Raw genomic sequence first — 27,265 nt, 5'->3', positions numbered from 1 at the left:
AAAATCTGAATAATATTATGCAACAGAGTACAACTTCATTAAGACTAATTGTTAACGAGTTTGTATCTAAGATCCAATGTCAGTCTTCACATGCTTTTTCAATCTTAGGAAGTTAATAGAAGGTAGATAGGAATTCGGATAATATTACTTTTTCTACATAGCTCCATAATTTTTTTTTAATTGGACGGTACTCTTGTACACGGTACTCTCTTCGATACCCAATTTTGCAATAACTTGTGAAAGATTTGAAAAAGAATGGTTTAACTAAAAACGCGATCAACAGTTGCTTCACGTAACTCCTTACATTTTAAATATCTTTAAATTGTCCTCTATTTGGCATGAACACACCGATGAATCTTAATACAAAATTGTTTTTCTGTAATTACAATAATATACACACACGAACGTGTAGAAAATTTCAACAAATTTCATCGAACCGTTTGCTCGTAATAAATTCGCGAATAAAGTCTTGTTTCCAGCGTTTTACGCGAGTCTCCCCCCTTGACGCGACGACACGCGAAAGAATATTCTGAATCGAGCATTCACAGCGCACAAGAGTAAAGAAGCCAACGAACCTCGCGCGTTAGCGGTTTAGGAAACTGGCCGATAATTGCGCAAACAGAATCGATATACAGCTCCCGCTCGAACACACCACGGTATTTGCATTTTTACACCACTCGCTTGCTCGCTCGACTCGCTCGACGATTCGATTCCGTTTTCGGGAGTAAAAATCACAAAGAACGAAACGCGTCGAATATCTCGCGTGTCGAATATCACCTCGACCTTCGGGCTGACAGGAATGGTCTCTGGTGAGAGAGTGAGAGAGAGAGAGAGAGAGAGAGAGAGAAAAAATAAAAAAGAAAGAGAGGAACAGCGCACAACCTACTCGTGTGTACACAATTCCGCGATTCACGCGTGTGCTTCGCCGTAACGAGGAGCGCGAGAGAAGATTGGCACGCGCGACATAACCTATTCAAGAAATCGCCGCCGCGTTTCTTTCTTCAAAGCCGCGGAGAAAAACGATTGCGCTTTGAGCCGGCTCTTACTTCCGTGCCAGTACCGACGAAGATTCCAGGGGCGACTAACGAGTAGTCAACAGGCACTTAGTTGCCGCCGTTGCCGCCGCCGACGCCGCCACCGACACGAATTAAAGCTCAATTCCCACCGGCGCGACAACAACACGACACGCTCAATCCATGATCACGCTCAACGAGAAATATTCTACCGTTGTAAATATTGTAAATAATGATTACAAATTACTGATTCACGATTGCAGATTACGAATATGGTTTATGGTCCAATGCGACAATTGCGACGGATTATTGCACGAATGATAATTAACAATGTAACAACTATCCGGCAATGACAACCAATATTTTTGATTATTATATTACATAATAATTATTATTAGAAATCTCAAAGATTTCTCTGTGAAATGAATTGTAAAAATGACCGGATGTACTTTTTAACCCTTTCGACCAAACTTTCTTCTATTTCTATACCATTCGTTATCTTTTAGAAATTAATTGCACATGTTCCTGTTCTAAAAGGACAGTATCTGACCTAAATCTCAACCTGATGATCATTGAAATATATCTACACGAACTTTAATAGCCATCGAATTTCACAATTCAGTGGACAATATTCAGTAATGTAACATAAAACATAAACTATTGTGCATGTATTACTTATTAATAAAGCGAAAGAAACTTTTGGAACAACCTAATAATTGGAGACCAGGTCGAGAACCTAGAAGGTTGGCAATTTACCATGTACTAACAAAATGACCGATATAAAAGTACAGAATTAATTTCTCCACCCAATAATTCGCGTAATAAACTCGATGAACTGGACCTGCCTGCACCATTGTTTTACAATTATACGCGAACATCCATACAAATAGAGGATCCATAAGAGGAGGCGCGCTGGCCGTGTTCGCTACGTCTTGAATTTGACGCGAGCGTCACTCGAGATGAGCGTCACTTGAGCGTCCCTTGAGCACTAGTGGAAATCAAGCTTTACGGTACGGAGAGAAGTACGAACGCGCACACGGCTAACGAAGAAGGCACACGCACGGCGGAGACGCGCTCGCGAAAAGAAACAAGCGAACGGGAGGCGAGAACTCGATAGGAAAGTTTCGAGGTGAGGTGAGGTGAGACAAGGTCGATCCTCCTTGTGCATCGATTGGAAATCACGCACAGCGCAGTACCGAGCCATGCGTGTCTACTACCCCACAGTGTTTGGCCAAATGTAATTCACAATCACGATGACAGAGTACGCACGAACGTTCAAGAATAATCCCGACACGCTCAGCTGCGAAAGACTAATAACGCAATTTACGATCCACCCTTGATTTGGCAAAATGCGAGCGATGGTTACGAAAGTAACCACTACTTTTAGACGAGCGAACCTTTTTCCGATCGAAACAATAAAGCGTTACATCGATGAGCGGGCAACCCTGTCGTCGACAATCGCGATTATCAAATAATCAGACTCGATTAACTTGGAGTGATTGCAAGTAACTGATTCGTGGTCGCAGATTACGAAAGTAATCGCAAAATAATCACTGCTGGACACGATCAGCTAACCTGACCGCGTCTCGCGAGTTTCTGTGTACGGAAAGGGGGGAAAAAAGAGCGACGAGTAGGAAATGCGAAACGGGAGGAAAGATAAAGAGAGTGCGAGGCGCTAAATTGGTCGCGGAAGGAGGAGAGAAGTTGCGTGCATCGCGTTCTTATCTTGCGTTCGAGAAAGCGAGACGGTAATGGCGAAGGGGAAGAACGTCAGAAGGGAGACGAGGGAGGGCCAGAGAGGAAGAGAAAGAGAGAAGAGATGTTACCGTGCTTCTCCACATCCTATACAGGGTGTCCCAAAAATGTTGTAACACGTTGAAAGGGGTGGTTGGGGAGGTGATTTGAAACAACTTTTTCCTTAGCGAAAATGTTGTCCGAGGCTTCGTTGAGGAGATATTAACGGAAAACGTCGACCAATCAGAGCGCGCGGATACCGGTGGAGCGGCCGCGGTAGCGAAGGCTACGAACTAAGCGGCCGCGTCAATGGCCTTCGATGCACGTTGAGTCGCTTGTTCGCGTACAAGCGCGCCCGCTTAGCTCGTAGCCTTCGCTACCGCGGCCGCTCCACCGGTATCCGCGCGCTCTGATTGGTCGACGTTTTCCGTTAATATCTCCTCAACGAAGCCTCGGACAACATTTTCGCTAAGGAAAAAGTTGTTTCAAATCACCTCCCCAACCACCCCTTTCAACGTGTTACAACATTTTTGGGACACCCTGTATACCACCTTCCACGCGATCGCTGCACTGACACTGAGAGAGGCCCGAGTCCGAGTTCGCCCCGTGGCCAGGGTTTCGCGGAGGAAAACAACGCTCTGGTGATCGGGCCGTAGTGTGAGTAAAGGACTAAGGGGGAATGCACTAACCTCGCTACTCCCTACCACGAGGCTGACTCACGTTGCTTGGCTTGCCTGCTCCGAAAGACTCTCCGCCATTGTGTCGTGTCGGTCGGTCGCGCCTCTCACTCCCTCTCGCTTACTCATCTCTCGTCTCGTTCGCGGGTACGGTTTGGTCGCGCGTTTACAGGTAACGCGAGGGTGGCCGAATGTCTACATGTGTACCGGGACGAAATTCAAAACCTGTTACGTGACGCCCCAGACGAAGATACTGCCCGCTGTCTGAATCGACTCGCCCGTTTTCGTACGAAATTCTCATCTGTCTCTCTACCCGGATCACTTTCGAGGGGCATAACTTTCTGCTCGTCTCGGGATCACCCTATTCCTTGACCGTTCGCACGTATATTGAGCTGGCGTAGCCATTTCAAAAGGCCAATGCCAAATTAACACGATATTTTTTTTCCTATTTATTTGCTATTTATTTGCCAAAGAATTAATTTTTTTGCTCCAGCCGTTTTCGAGAAACAATGGCTATGCCAGCGTAATATTAAGCTAGCCACTTATGTATCTCTGTACCTAACAGGGATATCAATTCCGTTCTTGCAGCATATTTTTTTTTGCTAATTACTCGCTCTTGATTCACCGAATATTAATTTTTTTTGCTGCAGTCATTTCCGAGAAACGATTACCGCGCTAGGACAGCGTTAATCTAGCATAGCCAAATGTCGCGACTCCGTACCAATGTATCGATACCTTTGTTAGGTTACTAAACTAAACGCTTAGTTCGTTGTGATATACTCAATTGCAAGACATAAGTACAATGGAAACTTTAACGAGCGTGATATGCGTATCGCTATACGGAAGAGAATTGTAAAAAAAATGAAGGTTTATCGTTTAAAAAAGCTTCGGAACTTTATCTTAACAACAGTTAATCGAATCTCGTCTCTTGGCGTGAATAAAAAGCATCGGATCACAGTTTAACGTTATCGCAACGAATCGCTATGAAATAATTCCTCGAGATCTACGCAGTGTCGGAGATAAATCCATCAAGTACAAATGTAATTCGACGTACAGTTTCAAAAAAAAAAAAATACATATATAAATCATACATATCGCGAAATGATACTGATCTAAAACAATAAACGTTAACTTTATAATCGCGAATAATATGCGTAAAACGGCAAACTTGTGATACTGATACACGCGTGCATCGTTAAGATTAACTTGCTACCATCAAGGTAGAAATGAGTCATCGCTCGTGAGTAATATGATAAAAGTGGGGTTGTAATTGTTGTATAGTCGCACTACCGTAAAATAACTATGCGTACACCGTTACAAATGGAACGAAAGGTCACGATTCCATCGCGCGTCCGACGAAGTTTAATTAATTAATTGCTCGTTATCAACAATTCGTATTGTAATAGACAAACCATATTCACCGTAATCTGTTCAACTTTAAAAACACAGTTTGCACAGATACAAACCGTTATATTTTATACATCATTTACTTAAATTCTTCATTTCTACGCGTAATACATACTCTGTACTTTTTATCTTGCATACGAGACGAGAAAATATATTTAATAGATCGTTTAACGAGTATTAGCCAAAGTTATGCCTTCCGTCAACCTTTAAAAACAAAAATCGCCTGAACAAAGACAAATCAAACTAAATTTACGTTCGCGTCGTTTTGTTTACGATTACGAGTCCGCGACGCGATAACATTAATTTTCGCGCTCTGAGGGAATATCGATACGAAACTAAAGCACACGAATGGTGTAATGTAAACAACTTTTAGACGTCTCCTCGGTGTGGATACGTGTTTACGTCGGCGCTAACGGTGTGTCGCGTTACCGGACACTCGATATTGTTAAAACAAGAGACTTCTTTAGCAAAGAGAAGCAAGGGTCGATGTCACCCCAATGATGACGATCGGAAAAGGCCTGCCGAAAATATCGCGTTAATTGAATTACAGCGGCGTATCACGTGTTGCGCGAAGAAAACCGTATTTAGAGAATTACATTTCTGAAAGTAATTAAATTAACGACGATAACGTCGGGCCCGTAGCCCCACGAATCCTTGCTCGGGTCATTGTGACGTTGATTAATGTTTCAGCGACGATGATGTAATCTGTCTGTGAAGGGTGCCCGATGGAGTGTTCAGCAAACTTCGTTCAGCGGGTATTATGAATAGACAATGTTATGTACAACCCAGACCAATTATATTAAATTATATTTAAAATAAATATAGAACATACACCGAAACGATAATTTTGTAGTTCGTCTATTATTCAATTATAAATTTAAGTTCACGTAATATCTACAATTACGCGATTATTTTCAATCGATTCGCGTATTATTCTTGACGCCAATTCTAAAATTTGGTAATAAATTTTTAAGAAATATATAGATGCAAAACTGCGTGTTAATAAAAGATATCAAGACAGTAGAGTACCTTCACATCATTGGCAAGACCGCGCAACACAATGGTTGGAAAAGTTAACGATTTCTGAAATTTCGGGTCAGATGTTTCTCGAGATTGTGGAAATTCGAAAACCACGGCGTACACGGGGTTACAACACATTGTACTAGAACACGTGGAAATCCGAACGGAGTTGTACACGAATGCCCACGCGATACCGTATTATGCAAAAAGTTGTTTGCGCAACGTCTTTATTAGCGGTCCGCTTTCCCACTGTGCAACGCTCGGTAGCCGAGTGAAAAAAAAAAAAACGAAGAAAAAAAAAATCGCTTCCACTTTAATTTATCGCGATCATAACATTATACCATCCAGCGGGAATTAATCAATTTCTACAACGCGTTCGCGAGCAGCTTTCTACCGACGTGTTTCGTGTTCTGGGCCCTCTTCGATGCATTTCCTAACAATTGCCCGCGATGCAAATAGACGAAACCTAAGTGCAGCCGTGCGAGCCTCGGTCTTCGTAACGTTCACTCTAACAGCGTTTCTCAAACTCGGACCTGTGATTTCTCCGAAGATCAACCGAACTGCTACGAAATATTTTAATATTTTTTAAAATCAATATCGTATGACGGTACTGCGACTTGAAAATTCAAAATCTCCGCTGTCATTTATATGGTCGGCGTAATAACCAGATCCTTGCTTCATTTGGTATGTTCCACGTGCGTACAAGCATAGATCGTTGTAAGTTAATCTGGGGAAAAATTCTAATTCCGTAACTTCCGTACGTTGGAGTTGTGCTCGCTTTATATTCATATTTTCCGCGTACGTAAGTTCTAAGTGCGTAAGTAAATATATAAGTAAGTTCTAAGTACGTAAGTAAATATACGTAAGTTCCGTTACCATCGCAATCATACTTTGAACGTATTTTCCGCGTACGTTATTTCTAAGTAAATAAGTAAATATATAAGTAAGTTCTAAGTACGTAAGTAAATATACGTAAGTTCAGTTACCATGACATTCATACTTTGAACGTATTTTTGACAGCTTTCCCATCGTTTCTCGGGAAAGCGATAGGGACATTTTTTGTTCCTTGGGAGACACTCTAAAAGATCCTGCATGAATTTTTCGTTTTCAGGCGATGTCAAAAATGAGTATTTCTTGACACCCACCTTTGCATACTAGCATCCACCGTGGTTGCTCCGTCAACCTTGTCCTGACATCCTCACCAAGTATTACGACTGCGACCATTACGTCATCGCGTTTGAAATACACACCTCGTACCCCTTCAGGTGAAAAACGTCGAGGCCCTGCAACCGATACTTTCCCGCCACTCCCGTGGAACGGCACCCGTGGCACAGGTGCCATTCAAGTTCAAGTACGGTTCGCGGGCCCCGGGAGCGTATTATAGCCCCGGGGGTATTAGTTTCCTGACTTTTAGGAGCCGGAGCCGACCAAGGGATGCTTTCAAAGGGCCGGGCTGCGGGGTATCGGCTACACGAATTACGCGTGAAAAAGAAAACAGCGAATGATACCTTCTCGACCATCGCCGTCGGAGGCTCTACCACCCGCGGATCCGCCGTTCACTCGCAAGGCCCCCGAGGAGCTTTCCTTTTAACGGGCCTTAACAACTTGTAACCGATACCTGTGCCCCCTTCTTCTCTTTCTTCGTTTCGACCCCGCTCTCTATCTCGTTCTATTTCTTTTTTTTCGCTCGCTCGCTCTCTCTCTCTCTCTCTCTCCCTCTTTCTCGACGGCTATGGTGAATGGCCCTGAATGAAAGGGAGCCAAATCGTCGCGCGAATATTGTATACGTGGCCTGCCGGGCGTTCCACGAGGCACCTTCCTGGCCACAATGGAACGCAAGACCAGAGGGGTTGGGGACGCCCGTCCTCGGGTAGTTCGGGCATAAATCAGATATACGACGGGGGCCACTACTACGCTCTGTGGCAGGTAGAAAGGCGGAGACACATCACCCCGCTGCCCCAGGCGACAATTGTCCAGGACGTCTATTCGTTTCCTAACGCTATTGTTGCGCATCCCTATCTCTTGTCTTTCGAAACACCTGCTTTTTCAACTGATTTCATCGCCGTCGCCACTGGACGAGTGTCTTAACCCTCGAATGGATGTTTTACAGAGTGGCCAGGGAGAGCTACCCCCCTCTGTCCCCCGGGGGAAGGTTCTTACAATTCAGAGACGAAGAGCACGAGGATATTTAAAGTCGAGAAAGATGCTACTAGAATGACTCGAACGTTGTTTCCTGGGTTAAGGAAGTATCCTGAATTAGGAGGTCTAAAAAAAAAAAAAAGCGGTTTTTCGTGAATTTTTTTTAGGATGGAAATAAATAATTCATTCTATCGAACTTTTTATCCTATTTTCATACATATTTGAGTAGTCCGTATAAATTTGTCGAACAAGAAATATTCGAATCGAGTCGACTGTGACGCATATTTGTAGAGCATCTCATAATTAAAACCTCCTATCGGCGGGAAAGATGCAGGTCGTAATTTTGGTTCGACACAAAAAAAGAAACCAAAAGAAATGTTCACTTTCATACATTTTTCTTCTGTGCGAACGACTCAAATATGTATGAAAATAGGGTAAAAAGTTCGATAGAATTATTTTTTTCCGTCCTAAAAGAATTCACGAAAAACCGCTTTTTTCAGACCTCCTAATTCAGGATACACCCTTAAACACAAAACATCTCGTAGATAATGAGTGGTAGCACCCATGGTAGCACCATAAAGTCTACATTTTATTTTATGAGAACATATCAATATCTCAAGTGTATGGATCGGGCAAATTTGTTAATAGAACCTCGTAAATATATTTATATCGATCTAGAATGCATGATTCGAATGCATGATTCGAATGCATGAGCATTTATCGTAATATGAAACCTTGAATCGAAGTTTTTAGTCAGTGGATCCATCGAGTTAAAGTTAAAGTTGTGTCACGGATCACAGAGAGCGGACACGACCGAAAGCACATGTGCCCGAACCTTGGCGCATGTGCCTTCGCTACTTCATCGCAGTCTAGTACCTCCAGCGCAGTCGGGAGGCGCGATAACATATTTTTGAAGTTCGTCTCGGTGACCTTGAGTCGCGTGATAAAGACGAGATCCGTGTCGTGTACAAGAGTCAATGAGATGTTATCGATATAGATATCCCCCGAAAGCTGCGCGCAATGTTTGCCGGAACTGGAGTAAAGGAACGGGAGTAGTCCATTCCGTATCTGTAGTCACGTGGAATAATCGGTGGAACGTTGACAAATTTTTATCGTCAGACACAATTGCGGTATGAATTAACCGATCGGTTTGTATCGTCGTCGACAGCCGCGATCGTTGCGAGAATTTTATTTACACGTACGCGGCTGGCGCATCCGTTCGCGAAAGTAACCTGTGGTCAGCGATTGGAATCAATATCGCGATTAGCGAATGGCACACCATGCACGTGACACACCGGTTACTAAATTTAATACTGACATGATAGTTCAAACATAAACATTTCACGAAACCTTGGACACTCACGGGACAAAAGTGCGCTACTTACGTTCGAACGATTTGTCATACGCTTACAATGTACCAATGACAGTCATAATTCACTCTACATCGATTCTCTGAATACCCGCGGTACGTAAAAATCGACCAACGTTATTGCGTAAGCTCTCGAACGTAGTATTCGGTGTATCAATAACTGCTATCGTAAAATGCTTGTGAATTGCATCGATAGGTCTCGTTTATTCCGTAATTTAATTTCGCCAAACGCTGTACCATATTTTTTTTTTTTTTTGCAATTTGTTAGAGACAGTACATAAAGTTTTAAAAGTTCATTCAAATTGGATAAAACTAGTTCGAACGTGAATAAATGTTATTTGAAAATCAGTTTTAAATTTGTAATTAAAAAATACAAATTTGATTGTGCTCTAGGAAAGTCCGTAAAAATTGTTTATTTACCGGCGTCACACGAAGTTTGAGAAACACTGCGATAGATGGTTAATAAGAATCCTGTGCTTGTTTAACGTCATTATCGCAACAAGGAAATTACCGATAAAAAAAAAAAAAAAAAATACAGCGACGGTTAATCGGGGCTAAAGAACAATAAAAGGTAACTGTATCATTGTTGTTTGGAAAATTAAGATTCAACGGGAAGTAATTCATTCGAATCACGTCGTTTCCTGCGTTACACACGCGAGCTTCGGTAATGGTGTACACAGGAATACGTTTGCGTTGCAAGCGACACAGGAAAAATTTCTCTCGCTCGCTCTCGACAAAGACGCCGGTTATTTTTCGGCAAAGACAAACCCGCAGGCCTTTCGAGCTCGAAAATAACTGTGCTGTTTGGCGTTCGACCGTGACTATAAATCACATCGAGATCGTTGATCATGTTATCGCGGAATAGCGCATTGGAAATGATCTTATGATTTTCCCAACCAAAAAATCCGAAAAAATTCTAAAACACACGCCTACAAATTGGAATCTCCCGTTAAGACCGAACTTCGTTGATAAAATACGTTGACGTACGAATCGAAGGTTCCGACAACAGTTTCGATGGCTGAACATCGACGGGGCTAATTATTTCGTTTCGTCTTGAATTTATTTCTCGAACTGCAACATATTGATCGCGTCCCATCCACTCGTTGAATTCGTGTACGTGGAATACAACGTGTTCTGGCGGAGTGTCGTGCGACGGCTATAAACGTACTCTCGAAAACAACTTGTGCCTACGCAAGTATGGTGCGACTTCCGGCGTGTTCTGAAGATAATAGTATCGCTGGAATGCACGGCTGGTTGAAAAACTGCAGTCACCGTTCCCGCAACCGAATCAGATGCACTTAATTCCGAGATTTCCAGTGGCGCGTTACGCGCTTGCCGGGCCCGAGACGAAAACGGAATTTTGGGTCTCATTACGGGGGGAAAAAAAAGAACGAACATGGAACATTTAAATCCTTTTGGATAGTAGAAGGATTTGTTGAGGTAAAAAGATCTAACAGACCCGATCAAGGACGATAACTTTAGTAGCGGTTACTTTTATGAAAAAAAAAAAAAAAAAAAAAAAAATACTTTATGGTTATTTATACAAAAGTCCTTCGCCATTTTACGATCCGAAGCTTTGTTAGGTTAGACATAATTGAAGCTGGTTGATGTGACTTCTGGCGCGCGCCATAGATATCCCAGTCAGCTGATCGCGTCACTGCGCATGCATGCACTACATAATTTAACTGCCTGTATCTCGACAACTGGCACTGGGATCGCAAAATGGAAAAGGACTTTTTGACTCGAAAAGGTTCCATGTTTTCAGAAAACAGAGGTTTGCTTCGAGGGATAAGCACAGAATTTGCGTTCTGATCGGTTTTAAAAGACTGTTGATTATATTGCACGACCCGTTTTCCCTTTACGCGGCTACTACAAATTTTTAACTAAACGTCGAGTATAAAAATATTACAGCGAATAAAATAGAAAATAATGTACAAAGCGAGTTAAGTGACATTTACTACCGTTTCAACAAGATATCAATAAATTTCCGGGCTCATAAAAGCATGATACCACCCTTTAACGTTTCATCGATATTCACACGCCTACTCTAACGCAAATGTGCGTACTCGGGTATCGTGTACACGTAGACACATGCACGCAAAGCGATCTAACTTTATTACTCTGTATACGCGGTGTCCACAAACGAAAATACACTGCTTTGCGATTCGACAGCGAACGCAATTATCGGTGAAAATGTTCCAAACTACGTACGATCGGATATGCTTCTTTTTTAATTTACTGCTAACGTACTTTGTTATAATGGAACGTTTCCTCTGAACATAGAATACATTCAGGTGACAGGACTTTTACTGTCCAAGTTTTCTGTTATCGCAAAAAGAAAAGTGAGAATCTATGACAAAAGATTTAATTACTGAACGAAATACAGATGGCTCCTTTATGTTTATTTTTAAGAGACTCTTCGTTTAATGTTAGTTCTGAGATGTACTGGATAAGTGTCAGCAGTTTCTACCGCTGATCACCCTGTATACCGCTTTACGTCATTACAAGAACACGGAATCTAAGAAACCGGGAGGTATCAGTATTTCATTTAGATCATTGGCGTAATCGTTCCCAACGTTGCACAGAAATATACGTTTATGTCACACGCTAACGCAACAACCGCGTGATGCACATAACGTCCGCGCATTGTGTATAAATCGTTCAGGATCAATGATCGGTTTTGTGAGTCAATTAAATTACGCGGGGTGTTTCGAAATTCATGACGCGATAAAGAAACGAGCGAATCTTCGCTTAATTAACGATAATGTTATACACTGTATCGTTAATCAAATATCTTGATGAAGTTAACGAACTCTATTCGCGAAGTTAACATCGCGCTAATAAGATACGAGTAAACGAGTTTTATTTATATTCGTGTTTGCTTAGATAACTCTCATCGTAATTTTCCCATTAGGGATGTTAGTAGTCTATGGGAGCTCCCCTATAGCTCGGGTACCTCGGGATCGCTAAACCCGGACTATCTGTACAATTGATCATAGGTACAGCCCCCGAGGGTGGAGGCGAAAGGAATGTTAACGTGATATTACGAAAAGATTCGAGGGACAACTCCTAATAAAATTTGACGAATGTATTAGGTTGTCCCGAAAGTTTCTTTCGCGAGTTGCACTCAATGATTTTACGTGGTCGCGTTTCTATAAATAGACAATCTAATTTCATAGACATTCATGTTGTAACAGTAACGGAGCAAAATGAATCGTGCACAATTCGGTAATGTAACGTAACATATAAAATATTGTGCATGTATTACTTATTAATAAAGGGAAAGAAACTTTTCGGACAACCTAATACTTGAATTCACATGGATAATGCAAAATTTGTAAAAACTTAAGTAACCGAGTTACTTAGAAAACAGTTCACCCTATGCACGTGAACATATTTAACGTACTTAATCAATTTTAAAATTGAAGAGAAATCAATTTCGATTATGCCAGCCATTTCTGGATTCACGTTGCCGTAAACCTTCGTAAATAAAATTATAAATCAATTTGCAGTCACGCTACGTTTCATTGGTACTCCGAAAGTTCAACTATCCTCTACTCGACTAAAATCAATATGCAGTCGATTCGGGTAAAAATACGCGAACCCGATAACGATTATTTCGCCTCCCGAGCGTTACGTTCGCTGACGTTCATCTAATTAGAAATGTTCGGCTATTTACGATTCGAGCTCTCGTGTCGTCGAACGCGTCGCAGAATCAATTTCAAAACATCGTCGACTGTTCGATCCCAAAGGAAAGTGTCGAGACCATGCCGTGGGTTGGTTTCGATCAACCCTTTCTGCCTCGATGACTTCGTATGGCGTCTCGAGATTTTATTCCGTTCGACATTCGCGAATATATGTCGAATAAAAATACGAATGATAGAGTGCGGAATGGTCCAGTAGGAAAAGCACTCGACTGTTAATTTTAGGGAGTCCAACGTATTCTTACGGTATTTTTCGATTCCATTTACCTTATCATATCTCAAATGATTCGAAATTCGTGAGAAAAGTTTCGTTTGCACTGATAGTAAAATGTTTAAGATGGATAAAGTAAGTTGATATCGCAAGGGTTAAATTCCCTTAATGATGAATTGAAAAACAACTCGTTTCGCGTGAGAATGATTTGAAATTTGAGCGAGAAGCAAGCATGGAGTCGCATCGATCGGTCAATTTAAGCTGATATTAGATATTCACGCGATGTTCGGAATTATTCAACGGCAGAGCCGAATGTCTGAGAAGCTGTTCCGTTCTGGCGCACGACTCTACTCGCAACAGCAATAGCCCCGAGTTTAGGAACGAGCCAGCAATCGAGTTACAACGAATGGGATCCTTCTCATAAACAGTTTGACTGACACAGAGGACCCGCGCAAATCACTCCGACGTGACGTCACGCTTTCTGAGGGACCACCGCACGTGAAATACCGCGCGTACGTTTATTCGTTAGACAAGCATCACGAATCGAAGGATACAGAGCCTTTGCACTTTGTTTGGAAAGCAGCTCATTTCGATTTCACATCTTTTTCTACTTTCTTGTAGTTTTTAATTAATGGGGATCTTCTATTTTTTTTTTTTGTGATTTTGGAAAGGACTTTCATGTGCTGGCAGCTCGCTTCGATTTCACAACTTTTTCCATTTTTTCGTCGGACAAGCATTACGAATCGAAGGATAACGAATCGGTTACATTACAATTCGCGTAATAAATGTAAGTAGCGCATGAATTGCTTGTAAAATTTTGAATAAATATAGAAGTCTCGTGAAAGATAACGCACGAGAATTTGAACTCGAGACTCTCGGATTTGGCACTCAACGATTTTCACCACTGGATCATTCCGTACTCTATCGATCGTGTTCTTATTCGAAAGTTGTATGATTCATCTTTGTAGATAAATGGCAAGCCTACATCAAATAAATATTACTTACGAATTTGCGAAGTTGTAGTCTGAATTTTAAGTTATTATTCAGTTGTAAATATTTTCGTATTTTTATAAACGCCTGATTTTCATCTTACACAAGTATTTTCTGTTCGTGAATGCTAGCAAGGGATCCTAGGAAGCCAGCGAATCATTTATTCGCAACGATTATTGTACGACTGGAACGTAATATCATTTTGAAATTCAAAATCTATAACCGTATCACATATTATTATTTCTGTCCTTCGATGGACTTTCACCTGTCCGTTAGACTAAATAAATACATAAAAATAAAAATAGAATGAGGAATGCATGAACGCGAGGTCAATGTAGCACTGGCCTCAGTGTTGGACATAATGTAATCCATGATTATAAATATGTACCGAGTAATACTGATTAGTGATTATTGAATAAGCAGGCGCGATTAACACCGAATGATTACAAATTACTGATTCACGATTGCGGATTACGAATGTGGTTTATGGTCATTGACCGATGCGACAATCGCGACGGATTATTGCACGAATGATAATTAACAATGTAACAACTATCCGACAACGGCAACCACTATTTTTGATTATTATATTATATAATAATTATTATTAGAAATCTCAAAGATTTCTCTGTGAAATGAATTGTAAAAACGACCGGATGTACTTTTTCATCCTATCGACCAAACTTTTTTCTATTTCTATACCATTCGTTATCTTTTAGAAATTAATTGCATCAAATTTTGTTCGGCAACCAGAAATATTCACTGGGACATACATGTTCCGCTAGGGTCGAAAGGGTTAAAACGTACCTAAAATATTTTCGAAAAATTAAGAAAACAGACATAGAGGGTTCGAGTACTATCGACAACTATTGGCTGCGAAAAATAAATTCTCTGCTTCAGATGTACCTTACAACTCATCAAAAATATCAACATTTGATCGGCAATTCTGCTATTCACCGGCGATAACTCTGTTATGATTGTTTGCTTGTTTGTAAATTTTTCTTTGTCTAGACGTCTGTCGACTGTGGTTGTTTATAATTGCTACATTGTATTAATTTCATAATAGGCTATGCCCGTATGTATCGAAATAAATAAATGAATAAAAATATTTACAGTTACGAAAACTATATAAATTCTTCTCTGTAAACAAAACTATCCGTCGAAACGGTTAATGCTTGGCCTCCGTAACGTGGTTATCCCTCGAAACTCTCTGGCCGTGTTACTCCCGGTTCCGTTATCGTTCGAAACGAGCGCGTTCGTGGTCAAATAAAGGCGCGTGCGAGCGGACAAGATTGTTTTTGTAAGTGTAGGGCAGGTTCTCGGTTACAGGAGTTCCATATTTACTACGGTGCCAGGCAGAGGTCGCGAGTGAAACCACAAAGGCAACACACAGGGTCAGCATTGAAAGCCGGGAGAGCGAAGGAACAACGAGACGGACCGTTCGCGATAAAAGGAATGTGACATAAGTTGGGGTTGCTTATCGATATCGCTTGGAAATATGCAACGACGCTACGCAAGAAGAAAAGTCATTAACACGACGCTCTGGCGAAAAAGAAAAAAAAAAAAAGAACGAGAGGGGGGAAAAAAACGCAATGATAACGTATCGCGCGGTTTCATCGACGGCGGCCGGCTGAGCAACTAACTATATGTATAGTGGCCGCAGTGCATCGAATTAACAAACGTAAGCCGAACAGAGTTGAAGGAAATAATAAATGCGCGCATAGCAAGCGACAACTTCGCAAGTCTGTGCGTTACACGCGATGGTAACGCTATTAATACAATATGTTAAAGGCTCCTTATGCCGTCGCATTCATTGTTGTCGTATCGCGGGCACGTACTGCTGGGATATTTCAATATATACGTGAATTAATTCTTCGAGCAGGATATTTATCTACGAACAAAAAATTCTATTATTCGTGGAATCCATTTTGAGAGCGGTCGATTGAAATATACAGTCGGTCTTGCGAGTGTATATTCGTACCCTCTGTGTCTATCAAAGAAATTTGTCTAAATCAAGTGGTGGGTTCGATGTTTCCAAAGAAATGTTTCGTTTTGAACGTGCACGTGAATATGGATAACAGATAAAAATTAATATTAAAATCGAGCCGATGATAATAAAAGGTTGATAAAATATCAGTATCTCGAAAGATGAGCTAGTTTAAATAATTTCTTATGATTGGTTGATTTTACAAGCGCTACGTTTCCCATACGGACATGCTAGCAATAAAAATCGATATTTGCAAAACTAACAGAAACAAAGATGACATTCGAATATAGTCAATATAAAAAGTAGTAGTCGTAGAAAAAGTTGCAAGAAAGCGTAGGCGTGCTTAAATTTCCTAGATTCCCAGTTTCTAATTTTCGATTTGTATTTGAATGGCAGCGAATAACAGTTTGTCATTTAAAACGTATTGGCAAATGTACGTTGCAACGATCTTTGATCTTATTAATTATTAATCTCGCCCGTTATGTAAGTACGACGATAACTATTCCGATTAATTGAATAATTGATTACAGATATTTAGGATTTACTGTCCGGAAGGAATAACATGTATTTCGTTCGTTTACCAACGACTGATAACGTGGAACCGATTAGGATTCTCGTGTACCGTGAACTTTCGTGAACCCTGATGTTCTTCCCTTGGAAACGAGCTAAGCGAGGAAAAAGATCTCTGTACTGCGTTCTCGATGCAGCCGACCCGGTTCATATAAACAATATATCAAAATACGTTTGAAAAGCAGATGTTCTTGATGTTGTCGGCACAGAGATAACGTTTCAAACACAAATCTATTGGCATAAAAAATCATTAGGCGGTCTTATCGTGACCTGTGCAACCAAGATACCAATTTTTTTCCCTTATCAGTGCACATTTGTCCCTTATTCAACGCGAATGCCGCGAAATGAACAGATTTATGTATCGGGTTTCCTTTGTAACATTTCGCTGATTTATGCACAAATATATTATTTTCATCGTTGTGAATTTTTAGTGGTTACATTCGAATAAATCCAAAATATTCGCGAAAATAATTCACTTGTTTAACGACGGAGATACAAGCTACAGAAAAATTGTACATGAAAATTGTATATGTAATTGCACATGAAAATAAAAATTTGATATTCTCGTTTCCTGTCTCGAAGTTGAGACGTTACGTTTTCTTTGTGCTCGTATCTTATCCTGCGGTGAAATATCGTTGCTTTCCTAAAATTCGACAATAGAATACCACTAAGCTGAACCGTTAACCGCGATTAGAGGATGGATAACGTGCCTGATGTATTAAAAACGTTCCCTATACTCGATTAAATTTCTTACGTCTATGTTCAGTCGAAGACGGGCATTTTCAGTCGACACAAAACAATTCGGCCTTGGAGAGGTAAAAATGATGCAAGATAAAGTATACGTACTCCTTCGGTTGTTAAGTTCTGATAATAAATGTATTAATAGAAATAAATGTTTGTTCTACACGTTTGTCTATACTCAACTCTTATACTAACTTGCAACTCTTTTTCCACCCCAAGGTCGTGACCTTTATTTTGGAACGCGCTAATCCGTTCAGGATAAGGACTTGGAAGGTCGGTACTTAAGGTCGGCTGCCAAGCTAAATCTCGTGAAAATTGTTATAAAGTTAAAATTTTGTCTCGAGACTATCGGAAATTAGATAATTTAACATCTGTCGTAGTATTTATTTTGTTAACGTCAAATTCACGAATCCTGTCCAGAATTATTTTCATTATTGTCTCCCCTTTGAAATTAAGTTTTTCAATTCCTTCATAAAGAGTCCTGTCACCCATTTCTGGATCACGTGGCTACCAACGTGTTAAGGCGCGAAAATATTTTCCAAGTTCTCGACCTGCACTCACGAAACCAACGATCAAACAAACGAAAATTCTCTCGAACGGTTCCCTGCGAACGAAAGGACAAACCAAAGTGAAATGTACAATTATTTTGCGCGTTCCAGTGAGCACGAGGTGACGACTCCGCGGTGAAATTCGATTGTTAACCGTTGTGAGTCAATCGTCTCGTAAAAATGATGCAACGCGATTATCTCGAAGCCTCGAAAGATAACATTTATTCTGTTGCGATTCCTCGGGGAATAATGAATGCGTACATATGGAACCGTCCAACGAAATGAGTCATTTGTCGAAATATATCGAGCGGGAAAACAAATCTTGACGCAATTAGGAATTTCGACGTATCAACGAACTCGACAATGAATATTCGACGATCGCCTTCGGTTACCAACGTTACGGCGGCGTGATGCCGATGCACGTGTGCATCCTTGCAATCTTATCGGCGATTGTGTGAATCAACTTTGAACTTTCGTTCACTTTTAGAACAGAAATGTGTACATATACCTCAACTCGGAGAAATACATATATTAGGTGTAGATATCAATTTCGTGCTTTTCTAAGGTAAACTTACTATTCATTTACGAAGAAACTTACTCTCGTGCAACTTTTAATTTTTTCCACACTGACGCATTCTAAGTGAACGTAGTTTTGTTCGTTTTTAACGAAATTTTGTATAAGAATAAAAGAGTACAGAAAATATTTTTCTCCGGTTTACACGAACTAGACATCCTGTTTGCGAATTCTCATGATTCCGTGGATCATAGTTTGAGCAACACTGCAGTAAACGATGCAGATATCGCCGACGTGATCGTTGTAAGCCCGACTAGTATCGTAACGCTCCTCTTAACGCTTACGAGATTCGAAGCAGCCAATTAACGACTAATTCCTACAACTCTGTTCAAGATACATAAATGCATATCTGAACTGTAAAATTCCGGCTAATGATTGATTCGACTGAACTTCATTTCACTTAAACGATATCGAACAGTTGAACCATTGAAAATGGAATTATAGAAAATGCCTAAGCTACTTATTCCTACCATGAAATGATTAGATATTTCAGAATTACTTACGCTAAATAGTAAATACATGGTACGGTTCTATAAGCGTTTGAAAAGGTGCTATTTAACAGGTTTCAGAAAAAACTGTTATGCTATTGTTATATTCTGCTGGACTATTTTATTTATTTATTTCAAGTTTTAATCAGTAATCGTTTACCTATTATTCGAGACTCCTTTTCTAGAAAACCATTTTGCCTATCACCGATGCCGCAATGAAAGAGTAAGTTTATCAACAATTTGTAGAAAATGATACTGTGGACTATGAACGACATTTTTTTCTTTTTTGCCAATAGTATCGGCAAATGTAACAAGAAAACTTAAAAGAAATTATCCCGTATCGAAGCTTGACAACCTCATTTCAACACGCTACTGCATTAACATTCTTTTATCTTTCAAAAATGAAATTATCGCATGGTTAAATAATAAGTAGAATTAATATCTGCTTATTATAGATAAGATAAGAAAGTATCGCGACGAATCTTGAAAAAAATTCCTGAATGAAACGTACGGAAATTGTTTTCACTGTTGTTAATCAAAGACATTATGTTATAGAGGATTAGATACGATTCACGATATGATTTCCACGACGAAACGTGCACTGTACAAAATTTTACATATTACAGTGTGAGTCTACAATAGACTACATTACGTTTTATTTATAATAAAAAAAAAAAAAAAAAATTAAAAAAAAATAATAATAATGTGCATTAGTTCTAAAGAAAGGGCTAATATTATGTATAGGGTGTTTCGTTTAAATCGGAGTGGTTAAATATTTCATGAAATGAAGCTGTGAATGAAATGTTCTTACAAAAGTTATTCGGTCCAAATAGACAAATGATGTGGCGTACATGATATTGATGTAAGTATAGTAGCGGTGGAGATTCGTAGAACAAATTAATTTGTTTGTTGAATCCCCTCCATTACTTTACAAACGACAATATTATTTAACACGTTGATCGCCACACGTCACTTAAATAATAGGCGACAGCGCTTTTCATTGAAAAACGAAAACTATTAATTCTGAAAGTTAAGCGTCATAGGAAATGAATGCAAATGAAATACTTGAATTTCGATGAAGTTACAGAACTAAGTACAAAAATAAATGTTTCGTTACGCAGTTTCCAAAAGTCTGTAAACAAAATTAAATCGCGGTAGAAATTTTCAAGAGTATCAGTCTGGCAGTGAACGTGTTGATACCATACAGTTCGTCCATTCGAACCAAATAACTTCCGTAAGAACATTTTGTTCGTAGCTTCATCCCCTCGTGAAATATCTAACTATTCCGATTTAAACCAAACACCCCGCATATATGCACGGAATAGAAGCAGATAAAATGCGTAACACTTACTAGGGCTTGGCACCATTAAGGATTACAGGTAATTGATAATCCTTGGCCGCTGGTCACATTTACGGCTATTTCGCGCGCACAGTACCATGGTTGCTTAATTATTATCCAAAGTCACCGATTGAGTTACTTTCCATTCAGGTAGTCTCGCCGCAGCATAATCAATCACAACGCGCGGTATTACGTGCGAGCACTATCGTCTGGATTTCTGGAAACGCATTCGACAATGCACAGACACTTTTAGAAAACACATCGAACGAAGCGGCCATCGGTATGCGCGCACACGCTTGATAAAATCCACCAGTGAATTATTTACGCGCCTAACGGAACGAGAGAGGTTACGGGAGGCAGCTTAGGGTACGAGGTGATCCTCGAAGAAAAACAAAAGAGGAATATAAAAATGTGTAAAGTAAACGTAAATGAAAGTAAACTAAACGTGGTGGAAATTAATTCTGTGGCTCTATATTCAACTATAGAAGAAGGAAAGAATCTAAAGGCACAGAATTAATTTCTGCGACTGATATTTCCAAAGTGTTGCGAAAAGTGTAAATACGGCACGAATGACAGTCACAGATAGGAGATCGGCGAGGAAAGAATAGGACATCGGTAACGAGCAAACGCGAAATGAGATTGCGACGATTTTTACATGGCGTACACTAGGAGCACTATTCTCACCAGTAGCTAAGATTAAATATTATTTAGACTACCGTAGACTCTATGTAATCAAACATTTATCATGGTATTTATTTTTGTAACTACGTCAAAATTCATGAATTTCGTTTAAATTCATCTCCTTTGATGTAAACTTTTCAGAATTAATCTTTTTAGTTGTTGAATGAAACACATACATGGGTGACACGGCAATCTACGTGTTAAAGAGTCCCATCGTACGTATCCACTATTGGTAATTTTTGTTTGCGCCACTCGAGTTTTATTCTCAACTAAGAATACCAGCAACCAGTTTCCGAAACATTGATTTCGAGTGGCCCTTCGATCGAGACTCTTTAGGCATCTGTCATTATCATCTCCAGGTTAATACGTCACCGATTCTCACTAAAAATCGTCACGAATTCGCGAAAATTCACGTACCGCGTCTACTAGCTCCATCTTGACTCGTGAGTTAAGCCGGACGCGCACGTTTTTTCTGTTGGTCGTCCTCCCCGATCGTCGCTTGTCGTCGTCGTCGTCGTCGTCGTCGGTCGTTCTGGTCAGCGTCTTCTGGTCGTCTCTAACTCACGGAGCACACTATCGCGCGCACGTCGCTGTTACTCACTAACACGATAAATCCATTGTGAGAGAGAGAATTCCTGGCCAGCACATTCCGCGTGTACGTAAGTACGTGGGGATACGAGGGTGTATGAGCGGACTGAGCCGCGCTGCGGGGTCTCTCGGCTCGAGTCGCCTCGAGTCGAGTCGAGCCGAAGTCGAGTCGCTTGCTCGTTCCGCGGATGTCGTCACGAGGCGAGGGAAGAGACAGAAGAAGAGAAAGACGCGAGGAGAGTGGCGGGAGAAAGGGAGCCGATACGAGAGAGGGGAATACTGGTGGGGGGAATAGCAGAGTTAATGTAACCGAGAGAGAGAGAGAGAGAGAAAAGAAGAAGAAGAAGATACATACAAAAAGACGAGGAAACTACGGAGAAAGAAGACAAGAAAGACAGAGGAGTGTCGAGGGAGAGAGGGGTGGGAGGAGGGTTAAGAGAAAGAGAGAGGATCGTGACCGAGCAAAGGCGAGGGAGGAGAGGCAAGTACGAGTCGTGTATGGTCGTCGTATAAATAGACGAGAGACGATATAGGCATCGTATAGTATAGTAAGACTCCTAGGGCAGGTAGTGGATGCTCGTGACAGCGATGAAACTACCTCACTTCTCTACCACGAGCATTCGAGAGTCACTGACACATAATGCAAGAGCTTCGCGCACGTGCATACACGTACACTGGCCACGCACACGTAACTGCGTTCCACAAGGAAGCACACGAGCGAGCAAACGAATAGCACGCACTCAAATGGAACATTCTCAGCGACGTTGACGCGCGCACGCGTAGCCACGCACACGTATACGAGCGTGCACGTATACACTGGGGCTGTGAATGCTGTTGTTCGGTTGTAGTTGTGCCGTTGTCCGTCGTCGTGGTCTCGTAGACCGCCACTCCACCGTGTCACCTATACCGTGGGTATCGACGATGAACGTAAGAATCGACACGAATTCCCGGGGACCATAGCCACCAACGATCCCGGGGGCTTGTGCTGCCCTTGCCACTGCTGCTAATTTTCGGTCGACTCGGTTCGAAACCGAATGCGCGTGCACTCGCGTCACAAAAATCCGTCACAGTAGACCGAACGACCGATCGGGAGGAGATGGCGACTACAATACTACGACACGGTCATGACGTCCTCGGCGGTGCACACTCCAGGATACACTTTTATTTACCATGGTTTACGGAAACCGAATTATTGACATCTCTCATTACGTGCCTCCGTGGTTAGCTTTTCTCTTTCTATTTCACTGGAGTCCGCGATTCCGCTCTCTTTCAGCTCTCGCTCTTTCTTGTCATATGCACGCGTATGGACTCAGTTGTTCAACTGAACTGGCTGTGACTCGTCGAGCCATATAACCGAGCAGGCAACACGCACACACTCTACCCCACTATACTACTCCGTTCGTACTATTACCACCACCACCACCACCACCGGGCTCCACCACCGCCGCCGCCGCTACCACTGCTACTACTACCTTCTTCTCCTCGTCCTTCTCCATCACCGCCTTTGCTTCATATCTTCTCGTCGAGTACATGCGGACGGATACACGCGCATGGGCCGCGTAACACACCGCTGACTAGTGATGGGATCAAGTTCAATACGTTAGAATCCGAGTCAAGTCCACTATTCCTGATACGTTACACGGGTAGAGTGTTACTCGTAATTGGACTGCGGATTTCATCCATTTATGATACAATCGAATATAAGAAATATATAGTAAATAAAATATGGCCAAAAATGATATACACTTGTGCCAAATCAAATATTAATATTATTACTATTATCCTACATACATTATAGAGATATCATATTGTTTTAATGGTGTTAAAACTGGATACAAAATAAGAAATATTGGACAAATTATTTAATTAATAATTGTTTTCAGTTTTTTGATAAAAATTTACCAGCTGTATATACAGAGCCTTTCATCAGTATTAGTATACCTAATTGTCTCCTATGTTTCCGACAACAGGGACAAATGTTTCAGACGTTGTCCGAATCGGTTCGATGAAGGAATATGATGCAATATAAATGTATTACAACCATCAATTTTATTTAATGCTCATTTTATTTTGATCCTTACACTTATAGCCGTTGAAAAACGATATTTCATGTACAATCCTCGTCTTCATTCCGTTACTCTCTTTTATGACATTCCCGAACATTGAAAATACGATTTTTATGCGATGTAAATATTTAGTTATTACGTTATAATGTTTTTACCATTTTATTTGTTGGTTTAAAAATTATTATTCGAAAGAATTTAAAATGTGATTAGAGTTGATTTAGATTCGAGTTGAGGAAACTGTTTTTGTTTAGAGGGTTTGAATCGAAGTTGTGTAAAATTGTATAGTATAGCAATTTATTTGCCGCACTCTATCGAACAGTTATTCGAGCCGCGCTTCATTCGTTTAACTTGAAATATAATTTTATTTTATGATTAAACTCCTCGAACTCAGAGCCATCTCGTTGAAAAACGTGCAAACAGGAATCGCGTCATATTAACACTTTACCGACCGTTAGCGTTTGGACGTACACTCAAATTTAATAACATTTAGAACTACGAATTTAATTGTAACGATGTTTGGTTTACACGAATGTTTAAAAATCGTATTTACAAATAAATACCCATTCAAAACTGATTTACCTCGTACTCGTTATTCGAAAGTATGCACTTAACCTCTTGAGGGACGAAATTTAAATGGATTTTGTTTTGCTCCAACCCAATAACACACACACGAAGCAACTTTAATTATAAAGACAAATATGTTGTCTCGCTTTAATATTATATATATATATTTTAATTCTAGAAGGTATTCCGATCGTAAATAACGCTAATTTTTCCCTTAAGAAATTAAGGATTTGCCCCATCTCTGATTCGAGTCTAGCCAGTTTGGAACCGCGACTCATAAGACATTTGATCCCATCACTATCGCTGACCGATTCGAGCGATCCGAGACGGCGCGCGCACACTCACTGACAGCCGCTGTTTCACTCGCGCCAAAGCCATCGTGCTCTCTCGCAGAACTCGCTACCCGACTCACACCAGCGTACGTGTACCATACAAAACGATCTCCCTCACAGAGAAGCAAGCGGCCAACCCGTACGTGTGGAAGCCTCTAACCCGGAGCACACCTACGCACACCAGCCGAGCGACTACACCGCCGACGGACTGTAGCCTCAGGACCGTAGCCATGCTCCCCGCGGACCCGTGGCTACGCGTAAATACCTTCACCACCTCCCTCTTTACAAGGAATTCGTCGGTGTGTCTATCCCCTACGGTCCCTCAATCGTCCCACATTTAACCAATTTGCATATCACACGGAAAACTGGACAATTCGTACAGGGTGTAAAAAAATGTTTGGTCTTGGCAAGCATAGGCGTATTCTACATCTTCGGATCGATGAAGATTTGTAAACAAACGTTGCCGCAAAATTGTACCTATCACCGAAACTTTTCTCGTTTGTACGAAAATGTTCGAAAATTGAACAATTTATTATCTTTTTTTTTTTTTTTTTTTAGATCGTTGTTTATTGATACTAATAAAAGAGACGAAATCTAATTATTTTACGCAATATGATAAGACTTGAAATGGTCAATGCATAACGCCACTTGACGATTATCGCATTGATAAAATGTGTCTCGTTTTCTCCTTTCCTTGTGACAAACTTTAGACGATTTCTGAGAGATATAGTGGGATATTTTTTGACTCGTACAGGTAAATTGTTTTATAATAAAGGAACATGTTGTTCGATGTTTTGTATCAATTTTGTGGCTGAGTAATCGATGGATCGTAATTCTGTTTTGCAAATAAATTCCACTCGTACCGTAGACAGTAAAAAACGCCAAAGGCAAGCAGATGTAGTCTACGATTTTATTAAAGAATTTCAAATGACTCGCGCTTGTAGTACTCTCGCAAAAAATTCTATAACGAGTACTTAGATTTCCGTTTGCGAACGAGGATAACTCGTCAACGCAACGTCGATAAGCTTCCGTTTCGCTTTCTGCAATTACCTTCAATTCGTTCCACTTCTAGAAAGATGATTTCACGTGTACTTCGAAACAAACGGTGTTACAGTGCTCGCAACAAACACACCCTTGTATAAATAATCGCGGTACGTGGATCGGTGTGTACCCTATCCGGCAGTTCCGTGTTTGAACGCGAGAACGAAACCCGACGAATGTATTTGTTTAATAAACGAGCGCCGATAAAATTATTATTGTGTTATTTAACTCGATGCGATTTAATAATAACGCGGCCGGGATGTGTGTCAGTGTTCGTGCGGAAAACAATTAAACGTATTTCTTTGAAATTCCTCGATAAAAGGGCAACTAAATCTATTTTGATTCACCCTTCGCGGAACAAGCAGCGCATACTAATTCATTGGTATTAAATGGTGATCGATAGTTTCATAAAGTTTGAAGTACACGTGATTTATGCGTGAAAGGTGTACTTTATAATAAGAAAATTCAACGTATCACATGGAAAGCACGTAGGAAATATTTCCACGTGAGATTGCAAACTATTTTTCGTACGTTGTTTCACGATCCAAGCTTCGTCGACTATCACAAATATCATTTAATTTCTGTACACGATGACGTTATGAAATATTCACTGCGTTTAACACCGTTTGGTCAACCTTTTAATTGAAATATCTTGGATAAAACGCTGATCAATATCCCGCAATCTTATTAACGCAATAACTGTTTCGCGTTGAATTCGAATGTTATCTATTTAGTTTGCCGCTGTTAATGTGTTCGCGCAAACTCTTCTCTCGGGTGCATTTACAAACTATTCATAAACTATAAATATTTGCTCAAGATGCTCAAACTGCTTTCAAGAGATGATCATCTGCTTGCCTAGACGTAGCAACTTCGAAGTCAACATCATTATTCATCGTTTAAAGCCTTCGAATAATACCAGCCACGAATCGGAATGATTCCTGCCACGTTCGCGTCATTTTTATTCCGTTAATTTCTAGTCCTAATTCCTTTTATTTCAATAAAGTACTATGAAACAAAAATTTACCTCATTCTTTTAGATCAACATCTTTTACATCAACATAGAATAAAAGAAGAAGGTAGACCTTGCATTAATTTCCCTGGACTTAATTCCCATGTAGGATTCTGTTTCAGTGTAATTTGGCTGGCTAGTCTCTCGAAACGAGGCACTTGTTTTTTGTCGAGTGTCATGACCATACGTTAAAATCTACGCATGCATCGTAGTAGACATCTGGCGTAACAGTAGCCTCGCGTATCCCGTGCGTAAGCGTTTGTAAGAGGCTCGTGCATCGCGCAAACGCACGCATACCTGTACCTGCGCACACGTATTTACATCTCACAGAGCTAGCACTATGCAGGCCCGAGTTGATACAGGCGCGTATTATACTATTCGCTATTGGCTACCAATGTATGCAGAGTAAAAATCGGTAAATGGAAGTGGAATTTCATAAAGGTGGATACTTTTCGTAACAAACAGACTCGATC

The 27,265-nt window shown here is 40.7% G+C and overlaps 1 protein-coding gene across 22 annotated transcripts in view; it reads right to left on the bottom strand.

Annotated features, from left to right (window-relative positions):
• Positions 1-27,265, bottom strand: part of LOC128887757 (putative transcription factor capicua) — a 56,955-nt gene that overhangs the window by 13,946 nt on the left and 15,744 nt on the right. For 7 of the 22 annotated variants that reach the window (XM_054144012.1, XM_054144032.1, XM_054144034.1 and 4 more), the window contains exons 1-2: positions 21,610-22,943; positions 20,524-20,728 (exon numbers count right to left, since the gene is read on the bottom strand). The exons of 2 other annotated variants lie outside the window; for them this stretch is intronic. The gene's annotated coding sequence lies outside the window, so the exon portion shown is untranslated. 13 more of the 22 variants (XM_054144014.1, XM_054144017.1, XM_054144021.1 and 10 more) reach the window with 10 other exon arrangements.

This window comes from Hylaeus anthracinus, unplaced genomic scaffold (genome assembly GCF_026225885.1).
Source record: "Hylaeus anthracinus isolate JK02 unplaced genomic scaffold, UHH_iyHylAnth1.0_haploid 11989, whole genome shotgun sequence".
Classification (NCBI taxonomy): domain Eukaryota; kingdom Metazoa; phylum Arthropoda; class Insecta; order Hymenoptera; family Colletidae; genus Hylaeus; species Hylaeus anthracinus.
The sequence above is the reverse complement of the archived record's forward strand: the minus strand, read 5'-3'. Positions and strand labels throughout refer to the sequence as shown.